Source organism: Gopherus evgoodei, chromosome 9 (assembly GCF_007399415.2).
Source record: "Gopherus evgoodei ecotype Sinaloan lineage chromosome 9, rGopEvg1_v1.p, whole genome shotgun sequence".
In the NCBI taxonomy this organism is placed as follows: Eukaryota; Metazoa; Chordata; order Testudines; family Testudinidae; genus Gopherus; species Gopherus evgoodei.
The window spans coordinates 87,697,341-87,715,239 of record NC_044330.1 but is presented as its reverse complement, the minus strand read 5'-3'; the positions used below and the strand labels follow the sequence as shown (position 1 = coordinate 87,715,239).

The window sequence follows — 17,899 nt, the reverse complement described above, 5'->3', positions numbered from 1 at the left end:
CCCCAAGCAATGGTAGGTAAATTAACAGAAGCACTCTTCCATCAACCTATTTGCACCTATACTGGAAGTTAGGTCAGCATAGCTGCATTGCTCATGGGTGTGGATTTTTCACACCCATAGCCAACAAAGCTATGTCAATCAAAATTTTAAGTATAGACCAGGCTTAAATCACTGAAACCTTGAAGAAGAATTAAACAAAACAAAAAGTTTAAGTATACTATTGCTCAGCCTTGCAAAGTGCTATTCACCCATTTGCCCACATTAGTAATGTTTTTAATGAACAAGTAAATACTATAAGCATTTTTATTATCAATCACTAGGACAAACGATGGGCAAGTAACTTGGGCTGTTACATATTCACAGTAACTTTGTAAAGCTGTTATGACTAGTTATAAAAAGCAGAAAACTTACTATAAAAAAATCTAGTTTAACTAGAGGTATGGAAACTCTGCAGTCAGATTTCTTATTTCAAATCTATAGGGAATGACCTAGATTGAAGAAATAGAAAGGAACCACAAAACATAAGAAGCAACATGATTTGTGATAAAAATTGGTTAATACACGCAGGGCCGGCTTTAGGCCGATTCGACCGATTCTGGGGAATCGGGCCCCACGCCAAAGAGGACTCCGCGCCTTAGGCACCTTTCTAATTATTTTTTTTTAAACTTACCCCCGGTCCCCGGCTGCGGTCTGCTCCAGGGTCTTCCATGTCCTGCTCCTTTGAGCGAAGCGCCAAAGGGAGCACGGCGCGGCCCCACTCTCCCAGCTAGAGCTCCAGCCGGGAGTGCGGGGCAGCGGGGCTTGCCGCGCTCTGGCCGGGGCTCCAGCCGGGAGTGCGAGGCGGCGGGGCTTGCCGTGCTCCGGCCGGGGCTCCAGCCGGGAGTGCGAGGCGGCGGGGCTTGCCGCGCTCCGGCCGGGGCTCCAGCCGGGAGTGCGAGGCGGCGGGGCTTGCCGCGCTCTGGCCGGGGCTCCAGCCGGGAGACCGGGCCGGCAGGGCTTTGTCGCGCTCCGACTGGGAGAGCAGCAAGCCTGGCGGCTCCGGCTGGAGCTCCGGCCAGAGTGTGGCAAGCCCCGCGACCCTGGCTGGCGCTCTGGGCCCTTTAAATAGCCTCCAGAGCCCTGGGGCAGTGAAGGGCTCCAGGGGCTATTTAAAGGGCCCGGGGCTCCACCTGCCTTTGCCACCCTGGTCCTTTAAATAGCCGCCGGAGCCCCGCCTCCCCCATGCATTCCCCAGCGCTCCCGCAGCTATTTAAAAGGTCTGGGGTGGAGTAGAAGGGGGGTTGGGGGCTACTTAAAGGGCTGGGGTTCCAGCTGCCTCTGCTGCACCTCCTGACCTGCCCACACCAGTCTGGCCCCCTCTGCCTGCAGCCAGCTCTGCACCCCATGCCCACAGCCAGCCTCTGCCAACCCCCCTGTCCTGTCTCCAGCCAACCCGCCACACACCCCTGCAGCCCTGCCCAAAGCCAGCCAGACCCACACACACTGCTGCCCGCACCAGCCCTGCACACCCTGCCCAGCCCGCACCCTCTGCCCTGTCTCCAGTAAACCCCTGTTGCACCCCAATGCCTGAAGACAGCCAGTTCCACACTCCGCTGTCTCCACACCTGCAAACCCCTGCTGCATCCCCCTGCGGCCCTGCCTGAAGCCAACCCGCCCCACACTCCCTGTCTCCAACCAGCCCTGCAGCCCCTGCCCTGCCTCCAGCCAGCCCCATGTCCACTGCTGCCCTGCAGTTTCCAGGACAGTAACCCTGCACACCTGCTTCAATGAGGGGGGCAGGGAGCGGCTGGGACCCACACATGTGCACACCCCCAGGGAGTGGCGGGGACCCACACATGTGAAATGGCGGTCATTAATAGCCAATCAACAGCATATATGATGCAATGTATATAATATATAATTTTATTATTCATATAGTTATGGAAAGTAAATAATACATGAAAGAAATGAAAGGCTTTTTTTTCCACTTTTTTTTTTTTTAAGTTATCCCTGCCAGGGCCCCGCCGAAAATATTTGAATTGGGCCCCGCACTTCCTAAAGCCGGCCCTGAATACACGGTTAAGAAACTTAGATTTTGACAGATTTACAAATGATCCTCTTCATACACATGCATGATAGATCTCTAAGGTCTTTACTGCAGGATGGTGATCCTGTCACTGAGAAACACACAGAGAAAACTAACTCGGTTACTGTTGAGGTGTCACAGCCCCAAATTTAATTCCAAAAACTCATTGGCAACAGTCCTAGGTAAAACTGGGCCTACAGGACACCAAAATGTTTACACTAAAATCTTCAAACTGTTAGGGTGCAGAGCTACAACAGCCAGACAAAGAACCCTGAAGATTGTACAATAACCTGTGTCATTACGTTATTAAAATATGATGCTTCTGAAAAGCTGAAATGAAACAGTCTGTCCCTTTAATGCTGGAATTTCAGAGCAGAGATCATGTTGCCACTACTTCTAATAGTCTGCACATTAATTCTACGGTTAGATGATAAATTCAACTGCTTAAAAGTAGCCAAATTGCTACTGCACTCATTGTTTGTGGCATAATTGACCTCTATTAGCATAGCATTTGCTACACATTTTTCAAAGAAATGCTCTTTAACATTATCAGATCAATTGAAATGCTACAAGTTTCAAACATCATGCAATTGTGCAAACTGGATTTTAAAATGTAATCTTATGGAGCAAGCACATAGTCATGCTCACAATGGCAAACTGGGGAAGGGAAGAGATCTCCCCTGTCCTCTTCCCCTTCTTTCCCCCAATAAAAAAACCCTAGGTTGTGCAAAAGTTTAGAACTGTACTTTGAAAGAACAAATAAAGAGACAAGACTTCTGTTTTATTTTTAACTAGAGAGCTGCCTCAGGACAGACAAATATTATCTGGTCATGAAGAACAGTACCCGGTTTCCAAACGTAAATGCCGGAAATAGGAAGCTCTTTACAATTCAAAATCAAACTAAAGGGTTAAAAGTGCAAAAATTATTACAAACTCTTACCATAAATTGTAATTTGAGAAGTTATAACTGTTTGTGCTTGCAGGAAATCTACACAGTGGGAAGTGTTATACATTCCATATATAGACAGCAATACAATAGTTTTGAATTCTACGGTGATAAACACAGGGTGAGAATTTACCCTTGACCAGATGCCAAGCTGTTTGCTGGAAAACCAACAGTGACTGTATCACTTATAATGCGGAAATGCAAGATTTTGGTTTACTTAACATACATGATCAAGCTGTGTATAGGGGATTAGGTTTTAAACTACAGATTATAAACAGAGATTTACTGACTGTTTGCAAACTAGTCTGCTTCCCAGGCTACTGATACAATTCTGATTAAGAATGACTCAATCACTTTAGTACTCAAAAGCTAACAGTAAAGCCTAGTTAAATCAGATTCAGAATCTTAACACTGGTAATTCACATGTATCATGTTACCTTTTAGAATACACCTCTACCTCGATATAACGCAATTATGGGGAGACAAAAATCCCTACCGCGTTATAGGTGAAACGCCGTTATATTGAGGTAGCAGTGGCAGGCCTGCAGCAGTGATTTAAACAGCCCAGGGCTCCGGCAGCGGGGACCCTCAGCTCCTTTAAATCGCTGGCGGAGCCCCACTGCCACAGCCCCGGGGTAACAGCGGCAGAGCTCCAGCGGTGATTTAAAGGACCCAGGGCTCCAGCAGCAGACGAAGCCCAAGGCCCTTTAAATTACCGGCGAGCCCTGCTGCCGCAGCCCCAGGGTAGCAGCAGCAGCAGGGCTCTGGAGGTGATTTAAAGAGCTCCGGGCTCCAGCCATTGCGGGAAGCCCGGGCCCTTTAAATCGCTGGCTGAGCCCTGCTGTTGCAACCCAGTGGTAGCGGCGGCAGGGCTCCGGCAGTGATTTAAAGGGCCCAGGGCTCCCCGCAGCAGCCAGAGCCCCGGACCCTTTAAAGCGCCGCCTGAGCCCCACGGTTACCGTGCTATATGCGAACCCATGTTATATCAGGTCACGTTATAGCAGGGTAGAGGTGTAACATTTAATGGAACCAAATACTTCTATTTAAATCTGCCTCTCCTTGCTATTTGCATACGAACTCTGTCTCCCACCTCTCTTCCTCTTTCACTTCTCAGCATGCTTGTATTTCAAAGTAACTCCTTTATAGTACAAAGAAAGCAGTTAGGTGGACAAGATTAGAACTGATTTATTATCCCCTAGCCCCAGGGACAAATAATTCCTTTTATACAGCTTCCAAAAGTACATCCAAGAGCCTTGGAGTATGTCCATGGAAACTTGCAATATAAATACCTTATTCTTAAGATACTGTTCAGAGAGGAAGTACTGTATAACTTTCTATAGCTTTCTGTAGCTATCTGAGCAGGAATTAAACATCAATTATAAATTCACCAGCCAGCATAAATCTTCCAGCTGAAGGGTTGCCTGATTCTAAGAACACATCCTCTTGGTTTTGACTAAAGTGGTAATACTATTTACACCACTTGACAGTCAGAAACAATGCACACTCATTTGTGCCCAGCAATTTCTACCATATTGCAAATCCTATGGAGCTCCAAGGAATGGTGACAATCTGTCCTGATTGAGACCTCCCCCATTCTGTTTTATTCTGTTATAAGGGCACAAATATTGTCTTACGGTTTGATACAATGCCCGCTGAAGTCAATGGAAATCTTTCGACTGACAGACTGACTTTGGATCAGGGACTGGAAACTTGAATTTTGGGTTCCTTCAAATTGCTTAGTTCATGGTATTGGACAAGTCACCTAACCTTTCTGTGCTGCAGTTTATCCATCTGTTAAGAGTGATAGTTCACCATACTTCACAGAAATATCATGAAGCTTAGTTGTAACCTGCAAGATTTTGCACAGGAAATACTAATGTACACGTTCCAAGCATTTATTTATTTCTTTGCTTGCAAGCAGGGGAAATACTGCCATCTGCTAAATTGTGACCAAAAATCAACATAATCTGGGGATAATATATATTCTACAATAGTTGCAGCATCTACTCCTCAACAAGTACTGCTCATGGATATCACTAACATCTACATTAGGGAACGCCTGCTTAGAATGATTGTACTTAGTTCTCTGCCAGCCAAAGTTTATCCCGTTAAAGGGGACAAAATTAATTATAATAAATAGCACATTACTCTTGAAGTGACAGAGCAGAGCCCAGAAAACTGCAAGGCAAGTTCATCTATATATAATTTATAAACTAATTTAGGGGCTTTGACATCTGGAAACCCATCATGGAGTATCTGGAGTGAGGAAAATAGCAAGGTCTACCAAGATCTGTACTGAGACCTGTGCTGTTGAACATCTTCATAAATGATCTGGAAAGAGGTGTAAACTGTGAGGTGACAAAGTTTGCAGATGATACTAAATTACTTAAAATAGTTAAGGCCAACGCTTACTGCAAACAGTTACAAAGGGATCTCACAAAACCAGGTTAAATGAGCAACAAAAAGGCATGTGAAATTTAGTGTTGATAAATGCAAAGTAACATACGCTGGAAAAAATCTCAACTATACATATAAAACGATGGGTTCTAAATTAGCTGTTACCCCCCACTCAATAAAGAGATCTTTGCATCATTGTGGTTAGTTCTCTGAAAATATCTACTCAACGTGCAACAGGAAAGAGAGTCATAAGACAGAAAATATTATAAACCCACTATATAAATCCATGGTTCATCCACATGTTGAATACTGCATGCAATTTTGATCAACCCATCTCAAAAATGATATATTAGAATTGGAAAAGGAGAAAGGCAACAAAAACTCACTAGGGGTATGGAACAGCTTCCGTTCAAAAAGAGATTAAAAAGACTGGAACTGTTCATCTTGAAAAAGAGATGACTGTGGGAGGATATGACAGAGGTCTATAACACCATGATTGGTATTATTCCTGGGGGAATTCTGCACCACTGTGTGCATGCAGAATTCATGTTCCTCGCAGATTTCTTTGCTTCCCCACAGAAAAATGACTTTCTGATGGGGAAGCAAAGGGAAGCCACAAGAGCAATCGTGAGCCGCTCCCCAGCAGTGTGGGTGCATCGTTTCAGGTGCCAGGAGCAGCTAGCAGAGAGGTAAATCACTGCGGGGGAGGGCTGGAGATGCCCCAGCCAGTGGCTTCTACCCAGCTGCTAGTCCCGCTAGGCAGGAAGGGACTTCCTCTTCCCCTGCAAGGAGTGACCACGGCTAGGTCAGATCCACCCCTAGAAACCTCTCTGGCTGCAGGAACCTCCGCATTCCTCTACTTCCTGCCTCCATCGCTCCTCAGTTGTGGTGGGGTAGAGTTACTGTAAGGGGAGCTGCTTCCCCATCCGCCTAACCCCTCATGCATCTGGACCCGCCTCATACCCAAACTGACCTGCCAAACCTCACTCTCTGCCCCAGAACCAACCCCCCCATGAGACCCCTGCACCTGAACCCACACCCCGACAAACCTCACCCTTTGCATCTGGACCCCTCCCCATTGAGCCCTACCTCCCTGCATCTGGACCGCACTCCTGCACCCAGACCGCCCCCCACAACCAACTCCCCACCCCACCTGCACATAGACCACTCCAACAAGCCCCCCGCACCGACCCCCACTCCACTGAGCCACACCAAGCCAGCACCTGGACCCACAGCCCACAAAGTCAGCACCCAGAGCCCCCTGCTGAGCCCTCCACATGCAGACCCTCCCCCAATGAGCCCCAACCACCTTCACCTGGATCGCCATGCAGAGTCCCAGTGCCTCTGCACCCAGAACCCCCTCAATGAGCTTGTTCATCCAGATCCCCCCGCACCCAGACCCCTCACCAAGCCACCTGCATCCAGACTGCTCCACTCAGAACGCTATCACCCCACACCTGGAACTTCCCACACTAAGCTCCTCCACACTTGGATCCTGCTGGGCTGAGCCTGCCTGCCTACATCTAGTGTGCTTGGCATGCAGGGGCAGGGCCCTGGGATGTTTCTTGGGCAGGACTGGCCCTTGCACTGTGTCAAGATCAGGCGCAGCCTCACCACCAAGTCTGTGTTCGGGAGTGGGGGGGTGGGAATGAGCCAGCAAGGTGATCTCCCACCTCTGCCTGTGCTGCCATGCTGGAGCCTCCACATTTATTGACATATTAAAATTTGCAGAATTTTAAAATATTGTGCGCAGAATGCCCTCAAGAGTATTGGTATGGAGAAAGTGAATAAGGAAGTGTTATTTACACCTTCACATAACACTCGGACCAGGGTTCACCCAATGATATTAATAGGCAGCAGGTTTAAAATAAACTTAAGGAAGTACTTCTTCACACAATGCACAGTCAGCCTGTGGAACTCACTGTCAGGGGATATTGTGAAGACAAAAAATATAAGTCGGTTCAAGAAAGAATTAGGTAAATCCATGGAAGATAGGTTCATCAATGGCTGTATTAGCCAAGATGGTCAGCAATGCAACTCCATGCTCAGAGTATCCCTAAACCTCTGAGGGCCAGAAGCTGGGACTGGACAACAGGGGATGGATCACCCAATAATTGTCCTGTTCATTCCCTGTGAATCATCCAGCACTGACCACTGCTGGAAGACAGGATACTTAGATAGATGGACCATTTGTATCACCCAGGATGGCCATTCTTATGAAACAGGTACTCTGGTGGTGGACCTCAGGTGTAGGGAACAGTTAAAATCTAAGTTATTCTGTAATTACCTTTCATCTCTCAAACTGGTTCAAATGGGTACACAGGCCAATATCTGATTCAAATAGAGAGAGAAACTGGTAATGAGTGAATACATGCAATATTAATGCAAAGTGCACTAAACAAAAGCCTTTTAAAGTAGCTTTTGTTCAACTGGATGAGGTAAGAGGAGAGTTGAGGAAACTAATTTTCATGAACTGTCTACTTAGAGAAGCTGTCTAAGCTAGTCACCCACAGAACCAGCTCACAAAACCTCAAAAACTACTGGATTATTAACTGCAAAATTCACCAGGTTTGGAACCAAGATCCATCATCTCTGGTGATTTGCAAGCTATGGATGTTTCTGCTCAATAAAGAAGTCTTAATTTATTCACATCTTAATACACAATACAAGTGAAAAATTTAAGTGTATGCTCCCATGTCCCAGTCAAATTATATTGTTAGCTCAAGAAACTAAAGACGGAAGAGATTTATTAGGTAAATTTTGTTCTCCCACATCTCTTCAGCCAATGCAAGATGGTCCTTATAGGATATCTGAAAGCTTTGCCTAGTCTAGTTTTAAATTATATCTACATATACTCCTTCCCAAATTAGATTTACATCTCTAAACATCTGTTTACCATTCATGACTACTTCAACATGTATTGCATAACTGAATGGATTACACACTGCATGATTTGTCCAGAAGAGAACGTAAAGTCTGGAGCAGAGAAAGTGAAGGGTGACAGTTCGTTGTTGGATATAAACGGTTACCTGGTTTTGGGCTCCCACACCACTTCTGGAGCCAGCTTAACAGGTTCAGGTATGGCATGGTTTGTGCACCAAGACCAACCATGCCCGGGGCACCCAGGACAGCCCATTGTGCATCTCGGTGCTATGGATGATACTGCACACGTGCTGGATGGTTGCTATGTTCATGCCCTGAAGGTCTTCTGAAGCTGAACACTGCTATTCAGTGGCCAACGATTGGCTCAGGACTATTTGGCTTCTTTTGTTAGTTTTTTAAACCTTGTCTTGCCCACACACAATTGCTACACAGACTATTCAGCCTAATACCCCAATGTTCTCAGAGCTACAAAAAAAAAAAAGCCCACACCTGTGTGTGTGTGTGTGTGTGTGTGTGTGTGTGTGTGTGTGTGTGTATATGTTTTAAATATATATAATTTTCAAAAAATTTCACTACTTCAGCCCTATTTATAATATATTCAAAGGCTTTAATTATTCCTCCCTAGATTACTCTTAATAGACTGAAGCCCAATTGGTTAATTTAAAATAGTGATTCCATGGATAATTCCACATACACAGTGGAAATGTGATCATGTGTCATTCTGCTAAGGTAAAAAAGTTAAAACAATTTTAAAATTCAGAGCAGCATATTAATTTTATCATCACATATTTTATATCACTGAATCCTCACTATCCAATTACAGTTAATGTATCCCAGAATGCTTAAATTAAGTAGACCATTGTAGACAAAGCCACTGCAAGCAGCTTGCAAACAATAGCGCAGTGGTTCTCAAACTTTTTTTTTTTTCCGCAGACCACTTGAAAATTGCTGAGGGTCTCGGTCGGCCACTTAATGATCTTTCCAAATGTTGTTTGTATCGTTAGCTAAATATTGTAAAGCGCTTTGGATAATAGTGCTATATAAAAAAAATAATAAAATTACCTTTTTTTGTTCTACAAATAAAAGCATACAATTCATATTTTAATATCAGTAGTCTCACCCTTCTAATGTGATGGATGTGCCGTCGCCCCTTTGCTGCGGCAGCCCCGTGTTCGGGCTGGAAAGAAGGGGGTCTCTTCCCTGCCACAGCAGCCACAGAGCTAGTCTGGGAAGGAAGTGGGTCTCTCCCTGGCAGCCACAGCCCTGGAGCTGGGGAAAGTCACCTCCTTCTCTGGCCACCGCAGCCCTACACGTCCCAAATTGCCCCCACTCTCCCTTCTCACCCCACTGTCTCCTCCCACCTATCCCGCCGAAGGCCACCACCTCACCTTACATGTGCATCTTCTCCAGGGTCCAGGCACCTAATTAGTGGAGCCACACCTGCATGGCTCCACTAATTAGGTGGACGGTCCTTCATTCTCTCGTGTGCAGCCACTCAGGCACACACCTTAGAGGGAACTTTCTGTGAGGTGAGCTTGTGGACCACAGTTTGAGAACCTCTCTAGTTGGGTTTACTTATGCCATATGATTTGCTCTACTGAAGCTCTTTAGTATGTTGCAGTAACTAAACAAATACAGGTAAAACCACAATATAGCTATTTTATTGGTAATGCATTAAAATTAAACAATCTGTCACATTAGAGACTAGATTTATGAGTACTGAAGCCTCAACTTTGGCCCTTCCTACACTCCATTAGAGGTGCTACACCCACAAAAACCAAGATACTGGGATAGATTAAGTGCACAGATGAGGACTGAGAAAAGTTTATTATTTTTACAGTACCACACAGATGTGCACAGCGCTTTACAGACAATATTAGGCCCCTGCCACAAGGAATTTGTCACCTAGAGAAGAATATCAGGCAAAAAGAAAGGAAGAAGGATTAAAGGGAGATCTCAGTATAGACAATATATTTTATGCACAATGTGCCTTGCTGACTTTTTCTAATTAATCAGTTTTGTTTTATTTGACTAAATATTTTATAAATTAGAAAAGGAGCTCCGGCACCAGAGAGCAAACCAAAAGTGGGTTTTGAGACAGGCCCTGGCAGGACCCCACAAGAGGGCATTAAGATCAGAAAAAAGCAAGGGAATGATGAGAAGACAGTCAGCAAAAGCAGAGCTGTTTAGAACCTGAAAGAAAAGGAAAAGGAATCTGAATAGGATGAGGTGTTTCCATAAGGCCTACCTGCCTTCACTTTGCTAGGCTGGCTAAGAGCAACCATTCCAGTTTTACGAGCACTATGAGCTTGTCTATGCTTAAAAAGCTGCAGCTGCGTCTCTGTAGCGCTTCACCGAAGACGCTATCTACTCCAAAGAGAGGGGTTCTCCTATCAACATAGGTAAATCACCTCCTCGAGAGGCAGTAGCCAGGTGGCAAGGGAGAATTTTCCTGTCGACCTAAAGATGTCTACACCAGGGGTTGTTGGTTTAACTGCGTCGCTCAGGGATGTGGATATTTCACACCCCAGAGTGACCTAGTTATACTACCTAATTTCCTAGTGAAGACCAGGTCTAAGTTACCACTTTTGTTTTTTAGTTTAAAGGTGTGTGTTTGGGGGGTGATATTTGTTGTTCAACAGGAATATGAGAAGTGATTAATGAAACATCTCCTTCCCCAGATTTTAAAAGGCAAGACTTTTATGTCAACATCAGCCTTCAGAAAGGAGAAAATATCTGTTGCCAATTTTTAACTCTTGGGTTGTGTGCTTGCAGAGCCCAGAAGCATTAAGCTGAAACGGGATGAGGGCAGAGGGGAACTGTCAGAAGCTCAGTCTGTCTCTCACTGTGATTTGTGTTTTGAAATGATCTTTTTTCGTATGACAAATAAGGCTGCAATTTTAGGCATAGCAAATTACGGTAAACTGAACTTCTGATTCCAGCACTGACTATTCTTAGACGGGTGAAATGAACCAATAATCTTGAAAGGAAAATGGGTACAAGAGTGTCTTGGATTTAGCATTTCTAAATTCAACAGAATCTCACTAATTTCACCAATCTCACTGATCAATTACTTTACAACCTGCACAAACAAAAGTGGCTGCCTCTGCCTACTCCTCAACAAAGATTTAAATTGCAGAGTGCTGCAATGTTTCATATTACAGTCTTTACTAAAATTACAAAATATTGCAAAGTAACTATGCATGCCATAATTAAACTGAAATTCATAATTTAACTATGCATAACATAATTAAAATATTTAAAATATGTTTTATAATTCACTTTAATTATGTTTATTCACTTGGGGCCCAATCTTGCAAGATGAAATCACTGAGTTAAAGACTCTCATGACTTCACAGGAACTAGTCCTTATTTACTGATGTACAATATTCACTACAGTGGAATAGCATCTTACGCGGGGGGTAGGTTCTAAAGTCAGTGCATGAGGCGAAAATCGCAGCTAGCCAAAATTACCCTTGAAAATCCCTTAAATCGCCAATAAAGTACAGTATACATGGTTTTATGTACAGTATCAACCCTGTACAGTAATATGTATAAATGTATAATGTATACAGTAACGTACAGTATATAATAAAGAGTACATTTTAATAAAAATATTTTACAGTACAGCATTTTTAATTACATAAAAGAGAGAAAGATGGAAGAATGAAAGAATAAAAAAGGAAAACAGCAAACCTAACCACTCACTATTCATCCTGAATATTCTTCCTAGTCTATGATGACAATGACTCTATTGGGGGGTCGTTAGGGCTTGATACAGGAGACGATGGTCCAGGCTCATCTGCTGCTGGTTGTTTTTTCTTGAAAAACATTGTGATTGGCAACTGTCGCTGTTATCTCTTGAGCTGCTTAAACATTTCTTGATATGGTCTCAAATCGTCCGAAATACTACATGTGATTTTGAGGCTTCGTTCCTTAGAGGGATCACATTCAGAAATTAAATCATTCAAGTGTTTCACTGCTTGGAACACTTCAGCAAATTTATGAAGATTCCAACTTGCTGGCTCTTCCTGTTCATCGCTGTCATCTTTGTCTTCTGTAGATGATTTTATCAGTTCCTCTAACTCTTCGTTAGTCAACGTTCCTCTATGGTTCTCAATTAATTCTTCAAGTTCTTCCTCAAGGATGTTGACGAAGCCATCACCTCCTCAAGGATGTTGACGAAGCCATCACCACCCACTTGCCTGGCCACCTGAACAACGCATTTCATTTCTTTATCAATGGTCGGGAAACCCTTAAAATTATTCATACATTCTTTCCAGGTTTGGCCAACATGCATTGACTGTTTCCGGCTTGATTGCATCCATTGCCTGTTTAATATAAGTGATGCAATCGGCAACGTTGAAGGACTTCCAACATCCATCACATTAAGATTGGGATTAGCATCCATAGCACTACAAATTCATGAGAATGTAAGCCTCGTGTACGTGGCCTTGAAATGGTGAATCACGCCTTGGTCGAGAGGCTGGAGGAGGTATTGGGGGGGAGAAAGACGACTTCAACGTTGTTATGCCCAAACCAGAGTGCCTCAGGGTGGCCAGGAGCATTGTCTACGATCAGCAACTCTTTAAAGTCAAATCCTTTCTCTTTGACGTACCACCTGACCTCCGGAATGAAACACTTGTGGAAGGATTCCAGAAATAACACTGCCATCAACCAAGCGTTTTTATTTGATTGCCAGAACATGGGCAGGAGATATCTATTCTTGCCTTTTAGGGCACAGGATCTGCAGCCCTGTAGAGCAAGCCTAGCTTTATTAAATGCCCAGCTGCATTGCCACAAAACAACACAGTCACATTGTCTTCAGCTGCTTTGAAGCCAGGGGCTTGTCTTTCTGATTTCAAAATGTAAGTGCGGTTGGGCATTTATTTTCCAGAAGAGCCCAGTCTCATCAGCATTAAAAACTTGTTCCAGAAGATAGCCCTATTCTTCTATGATTTTCTTTAATTGTTTGGGTTAGGCTTTTGCTGCCTCTTCATCGGCAGATGCAGTTTCACCAGTAGTCTGCAAGTTTTTGAGGTTGAAGCGGTTCCTAAAACCGTTAAGCCAACCTTGGCTGGCTTTGAATTCCTTCTCATCAGAAGGCTGTCTCTCTTCGGCAGGAGGTTTGAACAGTTTATAGAGACTAAGAGCCTTTTCTCGCAATGTATTGCCATCGATAGGTACATGTTTACGATTCATGTCTTCCAGCCATAAGTTTAATGCCTTTTCAGTCTTCACTAAAGTCTTATCATGCACCTGGCTCGTCACCTTAGCAGTTATTGGAGCACTTGATGCCACGGCTTGACGAATTTCTCTTTCTCGAATCTTGATGGCATAGATGCTAGATTCATTGCGGCCACATTTACACGCCACATTGGAGACTTGACATACCGTCTCTCAATAAGTCCAACACACCCAGTTTTTCCTCCAGCGTTGGAACAGATCACTGTTTCTTCGGTTTTGCACCAGATGAAGTAGTTGGCTTGCATTTAGGGGCCATGTTGTATGAAAAATACGTATCTTTAAACACTAGAATCACACTCAGCATGGCACGATGCTCACACTATGAGAGGCACACAGGAACTGAAACCGACTGAGGGAACAGCAGATTCACGTCTCCCATCTCACACTCACTCCGGGGCATATGCTCATTGCACACGTATAGTTGAAATCGTGTAAGTTAAATGCATGTATGAAGAGACTCCACTGTACTCCGGAATGGATCTGCCAGTAATTCACACACGGCAATATTCTGCAATTTAGTCCTGGTGGAATTCTGCGCACTGCGTGTGCGCAGAATTCACGTTCCCCACAGAAAAATGACTTTCTGACACAGAAGCAAAGGGAAGCTGGAAGAGTAGTCATGCACTCCTCCCTAGCATTGCAGGTACATTGTTTCAGGCACCCGAAGCAGTCAGTGGAGAGGTAATCACCACAGGGTTGGGGACACCCCAGCCGGTGGCTCCTACCCTGCACCATAATCAGCTGCTGTTCCTGGCTGAGCTGGAGGCAGGAGAGGACGGGGCTTCCTCTTCCCCTGCAAGGAGTGACTGAGGCTGCATCAGACCCACCTCCATAAACCTCCTCTGGCTGCAGGAAGCTCAGCATCTTCCCCTGCTTCCTGCCCCTATCGCTCCTCAGTCACATGGGGAGGGGTCAGTGTATGAGGAGCTGCTCTCCCACCTGCCCAACTCCTGTGCATCCTAACCGCCCATACCCGAACCCCCACCCTGTTATAAACAGATAGCTAAGGGTTAATGTCTCTTTCACCTGGAAAGGAGTAACCTGAAACACCTGACCAGAGGACTTCTTCGTTGGAGTTTAGCTCTCCAAAATTTTGATTTTAAAATTCAGCACATCTCAGGAGCTTCTAACAAAGTAGCTGATGCTGTCTCCCATGAGAGTTTCCCAGAATCCAGTAGTTAAAAAGCGTTCTTAAAATGTAAAAGTCTGTTAGTTATATACTTAGTGGTATATGTAAAGGTGCATGTGTAGTATCAATCTGTTTATTTTAAAGTTCTAGGAGGAAATCGCCGCTAGTGAGCTTCCCCACTGTCTGCAATTTGGGGGGGGTGTCATAAACAGATAGCTAAGGGTTAATGTCTCTTTCACCTGGAAAGGAGTAACCTGAAACACCTGACCAGAGGACCAATCAGGAAACAAGACTTTTTCAAATCTGGGTGGAGGGAAGTTTTGGGTGTGAATCCTTTGTTCTTGGTCTTCTGCCTGTACTCTCTCGGCTATGAGAGGATTTTTCTGCCTCCTGCTTTTCTAATCTTCTGTTTCCAAGTTGTGAGTACAAAGATCATAAAACAATAGGGGTTATTGTGGTTTTTTTTTGTATTTACATGTGTGTAGTTGCTGGAGTGTTTTGAATTGTGTTCTTTTGAATAAGGCTGTTTATTCATATTTCTTTTAAGCAGTTGACCCTGTATTTGTCACCTTAATACAGAGAGACCATTTTTATGTATTTTTCTTTCTTTTTACATAAAGCTTTCTTTTTAAGACCTTGTCATAAAAACCTGAAAAACCACTTTATTTGCATGTATATAGTGCTGGTAATGACTCTCAATGGGAGTGCTATTGTGTGACAAAAGACTCTTAATAGCACCTTAATGGTTTCTTGCTTAAGATGCAAGCCACAAACTGCCAGAGAGAGCAGAAAAAAAATTCTCTCTGGTTCCCTTTTAAAACCGAACTGTTTCTCTCTGCTAAAAAGCCCCTAGCCGAGAAAAGAAAAATAAAATATTTCTACTGGCTTCTGGATTCTGTCTATCCCGTAACCGCTGCCACCATGTCATAACTTTAGTCCCAGATTTGGACCTTAGCGTCCAAAATATGGGGGTTAGCATGAAAACCTCCAAGCTTAGCTACCAGCTTGGACCTGGTACTTGCTGCCATCACCCAAAAAATTAGTGTGTTTTGGGGCACTCTGGTCCCCCTGGAAAACCTTCCCTGGGGACCCCAAGACCCAAATCCCTTGAGTCTCACAACAAAGGGAAATAATCCTTTTTCCCTCCTCCCCTCCAGGTGCTCCTGGAGAGATACACAGACACAAGCTCTGTGAATCCAAACAGAGTGACTCCCCCTCTCCGTTTCCAGTCCTGGAAACAAAAGCACTTTCCTCTTCACCCAGAGGGAATGCAAAATCAGGCTAGCAAATCCAACACACACAGATCTCCCCCTGATTTCTTCCTCCCACCAATTCCCTGGTGAGTACAGACTCAATTTCCCTGAAATTTCCCAGAAAAGAAAACTCCAACAGGTCTCAAAAAGAAAGCTTTATATAAAAAGAAAGAAAATACATACAAATGGTCTCTCTGTATTAAGGTGACAAAATACAGGGTCAATTGCTTAGAAGAAATATGAATAAACAGCCTTATTCAAAAAGAATACAAATCAAAGCACTCCAGCCCTTATATTCATGCAAATACCAAAGAAAAGAAACCATATAACTTACTATCTGATCTCTTTGTCCTTACACTTAGAAACAGAAGATTAGAAAACAGAAACTACTTCTCCAAAGCTCAGAGAAAGCAGGCAGACAGACAAAGACTCAGACACAAACTTCCCTCCACCCAGAGTTGAAAAAAATTTGGTTTCCTGATTGGTCCTCTGGTCAGGTGCTTCAGGTGAAAGAGACATTAACCCTTAGCTATCTGTTTATGACAGACCTGTTGGAGTTTTTCTTTAGTGGGGACTCCAGGGAATTGAGTCTGTAGCTCACCAGGGAATTGGTGGGAGGAAGAAGTCAGGGGGATATCTGTGTGTGTTAGATTTACTAGCCTGACTTTGCATTCCCTCTGGGTGAGGGGGGAAGAGAGATTAGCTCTCGGTACTTCTGTTTTCCAGGACTGGAAACGGGGAGGGTGGAGTCCCTCTGTTTAGATTCATGGAGCTTGCTTCTGTGTCTCTCTCCAGGAACCCAGGGAGGGAACACCTGGAAGGAGGAGGGGAAGGGAAATGGTTTATTCCCCTTTGTTGTGAGACTCAAGGAATTTGGGTCCTGGGGTCCCCAGGGAAGGTTTTTGGGGGGACCAGAGTGCCCCAAAACACTCTAATTTTTTGGGTGGTGGCAGCTTTACCAGGTCCAAGCTGGTAACTAAGCTTGGAGGTTTTCATGCTAACACCCATATTTTGGACGCTAAGGTCCAAATCTGGGAATATGTTATGACACACCCCTCACCCTGTACATTCAAACTCTTCCCAGCCCTCCATACCCGAACCCCACCCCACTGATCCTCAACCCCTGTATCTGAAGCCCCCTGCAACCAGCCCCCCCACCTCCAGACGCCTACCTTTGCACCCAGACCACTCCCTACCAAGCTCCCTGCACTCAAACTCCCACCCTGACCAACACCACCCTCCTGAGCCCCCACATCTAGACTCCCACTGACCCCCACCTAACTGCATACAGACTCCCCACTGAGCACCAGCCACCTTCACCTAGAAACCCCTGCAGAGTCCTATTGCCCCTGCACCTGGATTCACCCCCAACAAGCCTCTGTGCATCCAGATCCCCCCACACCTAGTCTTCCCCACTGAGCTGCCTGCACCCAGACTGTCCCACACAGAAATCTCTCACCCCACACCTTGATCACCCCACACTGAGCCCCTTCACATTGGATCTTAACTGGTTGAGTCTGCTTGCCCCTGGCGCAGAGAAGTAGGGCCCCACGGTATTTCTGGGGCAGGCCCAGCACTTGTACAGTGTCAGAGTCAGGTGCTGCCTCACCACTAAGTTTGTGTCCTAGGGGAAAGAGAGGGGTTGCACTGTGATCTCCCACCTTCATGCAGCCAGCGGCCTGTACTCCCCACTGCCCTGCTGGAGCCTCTGTCTATTTACAGACAAATAAAACTTGCAGAATTTTAAAATATTGTGTGCAGAATTTTTAATTTTTCAATGCAGAATTCTCTCAGGAGTAGCAATTGTATGCAGTCCTAGAATAAGGTTGGAGTCCTAAAGAGCCCAGCTAAGGAGGAGATATGAAAGAGATTGATGGATAAAATGGTAGGAAATATAGAACCCTCTGTTCAGACTCAACTTCCAAAAATTTCAGGAAACCTTTGCTCATTTAAAATACGGCATGATCAACTAGCCAGGG

At 44.8% G+C, this 17,899-nt stretch overlaps 1 protein-coding gene and 1 long non-coding RNA gene across 3 annotated transcripts in view; both read right to left on the bottom strand.

Moving 5' to 3' along the window:
• The window catches only part of LOC115657338 (ubiquitin carboxyl-terminal hydrolase 12), a 54,770-nt gene that overhangs the window by 26,624 nt on the left and 10,247 nt on the right, over positions 1-17,899 (bottom strand). The window lies entirely within an intron of this gene.
• Positions 3,620-17,290, bottom strand: LOC115657339. Its single transcript, XR_004001960.1, has 3 exons — positions 17,214-17,290; positions 17,110-17,112; positions 3,620-3,630 (listed from the first exon to the last, which is right to left on the bottom strand). It is a non-coding gene; the product is annotated as an uncharacterized LOC115657339 (long non-coding RNA).